Genomic DNA, 6,297 nt, shown 5'->3' with positions numbered 1-6,297 from the left:
TGGGGCCAGTCCACAAAACCAGTTTTTCCTCCTGGGCCTGTAGGCCTGTGATGGGAGGAGATCCGTGAAAGTCTCCAACATGGCCTGGAGACATTTTCCCTATATTCTTGGGGATTAACATTAAGCTACTTGCTTCTTGTGCAAATTTCTGTGGCCAGCTTGAATTTCTCCTCAAAAAAATGGGTTTTTCTTTTCTACTGCATCATCAGGCCGCAAATTTTCTGAACTTTTATGCTCTGTTTCCCTTTTAAAATTGAATGCTTTTAACAACACCCAAGTCACCTTTTGAATGCCTTGCTGCTTAGAAATTTCTTCCACTAGATACCCTAAATCATCTCTCTCAAGTTCAAAGTTCCACACATCTCTAGGGCAAAGGCAAAATGCCACTAGTCTCTTTCCTGAAACGTAACAAGAGTCACCTTTGCCCCAGTTCCCAACAAGTTCCTCATCTTCATCTGAGACCACCTCAGCATGGACCTTATTGTTCATATCACTATCAACATTTTGTCAAAGCCATTGACAAGTCTCTAAGAAGTTCCAAACTTTCCCATGTTTTCCTGTCTTCTTCTGAGCCCTCCAAACTATTCCATCTTCTGCCTATTACCCAGTTCCAAAGTCGCTTCCACATTTTTGGGTATCTTTTCGGCAACATCCTACTCTGTTGGTATCAATTCACTGTATTAGCTCATTTTCATGTTGCTGATAAAGACGTACCCAAAACTGGGAACAAAAAGTGGTTTAATTGGACTTACAGTTCCATATGGCTGGGGAGGCCTCAGAATCATGGCAGGAGGTGAAAGGCACTTCTTACATGACAGTGCCAAGAGAAAAATTGGGCAGAAGAAAAAGCAGAAACCCCTGAAAAACCCATCAGATTTTGTGAGACTTATTCACTATCAAGAGAATAACATGGGAACCACCAGCCCCCCATGATTCAATTACCTCCCCCGGGTCCCTCCCACAACATGTGTGAATTCTGGGAGATACAATTCAAGTTGAGATTTGGGTGGGGACACAACCACACCATATCAGATACCTCTCTTCATTTTGCCAAATATTTAGAGTTTTCGTTAGTATTTTTAAATGCTATTGGGAATAAATGGAACAGTATCTGAAATTTTTATCTGTCAAAAAGAGAAAGGAAAGATAATCAAAGGCAAAATAATAACAGAGAAAATAGACAACATACAGAATGAGAGAAAATATTTGCAAACTGTGTACCTGACAAAGGTCTAATATCCAGTATCTATAAAGAACTTAAACAAATATATATGAAAACAACAAACAATTTCATTGAATAATAGGCAAAGGACATGAACAGAAACTTTTCAAAAGAAGACATACATGTGGCCAACATGTATATGAAAAAAAACTCAATATCACTGATCATCAGAGAAATGCAAATCAAAACCACAACGAGATACCATCTCATGCCAGTCAGAATGGCTATTATTAAAAAGTAAAAAAAATAATAATAACAACAGATGCTGGTGAGGTTTGCAGTGAAAAGGGAACAAATTCTTTTTTTTTTTTTTTTTTTTTTTTTGAGACGGAGTCTCGCTCTGTCGCCCAGGCTGGAGTGCAGTGGCCGGATCTCAGCTCACTGCAAGCTCCGCCTGCCGGGTTTACGCCATTCTCCTGCCTCAGCCTCCGAGTAGCTGGGACTACAGGCGCCCGCCACCTTGCCCGGCTAGTTTTTTGTATTTTTTAGTAGAGACGGGGTTTCACGGTGTTAGCCAGGATGGTCTCGATCTCCTGACCTCGTGATCCACCCGTCTCGGCCTCCCAAAGTGCTGGGATTACAGGCTTGAGCCACCGCGCCTGGCCGGGAACAAACTCTTACACACTGTTGGGTGGAAGTATAAATTAGTTCAGCCATTGTTGACAGCAGTGTGGTGGTTCCTCAAAGAGCTAAAATCAGAACTACTATTTGACTCAGAAATCCCATTACTAGGTATACAACCAAAGGAATATAAATCATTCTACAATAAAGACACATGCACATGTATGTTCACTGCACCACTATTCACAATAGCAAAGGCATGGAATCAACCTAAATGCCATCAATGACCATAAATATGGTACATGTACACCATGGAGTACTATGCAGCCATAAAAAAGGACAAGATCATGTCCTTTGCAGGAACATGGATGGAGCTGGAGGCCATTATCCTTAGCAAACTAACACAGGAACAGAAAACTAAATACCACATGTTCTCTCTTAAAAGTGGAAGTTAAATAATGAGAACACAGAGACACAAAGAAGGGAACAACAGACATTGAGGCCTACTTGAGGGTGAAGGGTGGGAGGAGAGGATCAGAAAAAAAAACCTATTGGGTACTAGGCTTAGTACCTCGGTGATTAAATAACCTGTACAACAAACCCCTGTGACATAAATTTAGCTACATAATAAACCTGCACATGTACCCTTGAACCTAAAATAAACTTTTTTAAATAGTCAAATGATATTAAAATGGTCATTCAACTTATAAAAATCTACTAGAGGTTAAAGAAGATAAAGCAAGATTTTAAGGAATTTATATTGCATTTACTCAAATTATTTCTTGTACCAATGGGTTAATTTTCACAGCATTTTTTAACTTACTAAAAGATAAAATTTCTCTTACACAGTTATTTGACATGTTTGTGATGATAGTATTTAATCCTATAGTGGACATTTTAGAAATAAAATTCAATTAAAATTCTGCAAAAGCATCATGTTGGTCACCTATCGCCAAAATAATCTTAGTGGTTTAAAATACAAGTATTTATTTTTCTCATTCACTCCTCTGCATGCAGGTTGGCTGGATTTTGGTGATATTGGCTGGGTTCACCTGGGATTGTCCCCAAACTTCCAGTTGGGTTCAGGTGTGCTCCAACTCCTTCGGGAGCCCAGAGTGAAGGGGCAGTGGTTATTCAGTAGGTGCTTCTCATGGTTATGGCAGAAGCCCAAGAGGGCAAGCCAACTGAGCAAAGCCTCTGTTCGGGTCACACCTGCTAACACCTTTTTGCGCAAGGATATCACTCTACCAACTCCCCAAACAAAGGGCAGGAAAGTCTACTCTGCCCATCATGAGGCCATGACAAGGGTATGGACATACAGTATAATACTATGGTAGAGGGATGAAAAATTGAGTCCAATAATTTGGGCATCACCATCTTCTGAACATAAATGGCATAGCCTATCAAGTAGAAAAAGAATAAACTCAGCAATTTAGAAAATTTATACTCAATTCACAATTTAAAATATTCTCACTTGCTTCCATTTACTGTGTGTGTCCCATTAAGTGTTTAGATGTTAAATGTGCTTTGCCTAACTTCCCTACCAATGTAATCAGGATCAAATGCACCATAGTGGATTGTTATATCATATCATTTTACAAAAACAAAACAAAACAAAACAAAAACACCTCTATTGTTGGATATTTTTTAAATGCTCATTTCAAGTTATTTTACATGTAAAATATGTAAAATATTACTAAATTTCACCTTTTAAAATACTTACCAGGCAAGGCACAGTGGTTCACTCCTGTAATCCTAGCACCTTGGGGGGCTGAGGTGGGGAGATTGCTTGAGCCCAGGAGTTCAAGACCAGCCTTGGCAACACAGTGATGCCCTGTCTCTAAAAAAGATATAAATAAAAGAGTGTATAGTTGCATCACAGTACCCAATACAGTGGTTTACACATAGTAGATGCTTAATATATGTTGCTGAGTGAATTATTGAATAAAAAATATAGGTAATTTTTATTTTATCCTGTGAGCTGAATTTATTTAGCATCAGAATTTTCTAGCACAATGTTAACATAAATGAATGACTTGCTTGCTCTGTACAGGCACTTTTGTTTCATAGGACCATAGCATTCTGTGCCAACTCGAAAACTGTTGAAACAATCTGCTAGTTTTCATTTGTATTTCAAGTCAACAATAATAATGACTGGACTTTTGAAAATATGTATTAAGCTCTTTGGGGGGTTATATGTATTTCTATCACATTATTTTCAAGGAAAATTAATCCTTTATATCTATTTACTAAGGAAAAAAGTAAAAAACTATATTATTCTGTCAATACTTGAGCTAAAAATTTCCTTATTATTAGTTTTGGCACCTAATAATATCCTCTACCCATTAATTGTTATATAGTGATTTAATATTTTAGTCATTGTAACGATATAAATGCTATTGTTTGACAACCCTTCAAAAGATAGAGTCAAATACTCTTCCCCTTTTAGTGTGGGGTTGGACTTAGTGACTCTCTTCCAAAAAATAGAACATGGTAGAAGTGATGAGGTGTAATCAGTTCATAAACAACATTGTGCTTCCTCCTTGCTGTCTGTCTCCCAGCTGTTACATCATAAGGACACTCAAGATGTTCTATGAACTTCATGTGGCAAGGAATTGAAACCTCATTAACAGCAATCAGCAAGAACTAAAAACATTCTTTCTACAGCTGTCTGAGTAAGAGATCTTAGAAGGGGATCCTCCAGGCCTAATCAAACCCAGTCAAGTCTAAAATGACTGCATTCCAAGTAGAAGTCCTAACTAGAACCTCATGGAAAACCTAAGACAGAACTATCCAGTGAAGCCACTCTTAAATTTTTAAATTACAGAAACTGAGATATTAAATGTTGTTTTAAGCTGCTCAATCTGTTATGGAGGCAATTTATTGTGCCACAATAGAAACTAATACAAACGTTCTGTTGTTTTCATAAAATGCATTGGCCACCTTATAAATGCATGTTTTAATTCCTGTGTTATGAGTTTCTCAAACGAGTTTGAAGCAATAAACTCTGGACGATTTCAGCATAATTATTTCAGAAATATTTTGGAGAAATACAGGATGATAGGGCTTTCATAGTGCTCTAGAGACTACTGATTAAATGATATGAACAGATTTAGTAATCTAGAAAGATCTTTATTGCTGTCTGCCCATAACTAAATTTGCTCTATTAATTTTTTTCTAAAATAATTTTTCTTCTTAGGAAAAAAAGCTAAGTTTTTTAGAGCAATTAAATAAAAAGTGAAACTATGCAAGTCCATGCTCAGACATAATACTATCATTTTAGCACATTCTTCTATTGTGTATCTTTGTTAATATTTTTAAAATGAAGATCATACTGTACATGTTTTAAATTGAACATATTTTCATGTCATTTAATATTCATCTCTAATGTAATCTATAAACATCTCTCTAAACTCTTCTCATCTCCATTACACTATCACTCTAGATGAAATTATTACTATCTTTTGCCTCAGCTGCCTGCCTTTAGTAGGTGGAAACCTTTACTCTTTCCCATACAGAAGCCAGATGGATTCCTATAAAATATCAACACAGTCACATTACTCCTCTACTCTCAGAAAACCTAAATTTTGTTCACCACCGACAAGACTTTGCAAGATCTGGCACCTAGCCTCCTTTCAGCTCTCATTTCCTATCACTTTCACCCTTTCTCGCTGGCTACCTAGTTTGCTATCAGGGCCTTTCTCCTGCTCAGCTCTGCCTGGAAAACTCCCACATATTCACAGATGGCTCACTCACTCACTTCATTCAGTTCTCTGCTCAAAGGTCACTTCTTCAAAGAGGACTTCCTTATTCTAAAAAAGCTTCCTTTATTGCTCACTTAGGCTTTTTTAATATAATCATGTCATTATTTGACATTGCACTATATTTGACAGGATGTATTTATCTGTTATTTGTCTGCCTAAACTAGAATGTCAGTTCTAACAATGCAAGCACTTTTTCTGGCTTATCTATCACTCTATCGTCATTGCTTAAAATAGTATCTGACATGAGATAGGTGCTTAATAAATATATTTTGGCTAAACAACTCTATGGACATATACTTTTAATAATAAATTATTAATCAATAATAATTATTTGATATTTGCATTCCTGCTTATTTTTTCCTATTATGAGCAATCATGCCATAAACATATGTATGTTATCCATGCCAGAAACATGTAAAAAAAACCCTATATTTGTTTTCTAAGATTTTGGAGTCAAAAAATATGGTTATTTTTACAGTTTTTGATACATAGTGCCAAACTGCTGTCCATCAGAAAGTTATGTTTTATATCACTTCAGAAATTAATGAAAGATACTTTCTTCTAACCTGGAAAGACAATGTGCATTTTTCCCTTTTAAACATCTTAATATGTGAAAGACAATTGTTATTAAGATTTACCTTTTTTCAATTAGTAAAGGACATTTTTATATGGTATTATCTATTTACATTTCCTTTTTTTTTTTTTTTGCATGAATTGCCTCTACATGTCCTTTGCTCATATTTCTGATTT

The sequence above is a fragment of the Trachypithecus francoisi genome, unplaced genomic scaffold, assembly GCF_009764315.1.
Source record: "Trachypithecus francoisi isolate TF-2019V2 unplaced genomic scaffold, Tfra_2.0 Lachesis_group2, whole genome shotgun sequence".
Classification (NCBI taxonomy): Eukaryota; Metazoa; Chordata; class Mammalia; order Primates; family Cercopithecidae; genus Trachypithecus; species Trachypithecus francoisi.
This window is presented reverse-complemented; position numbering follows the sequence as displayed.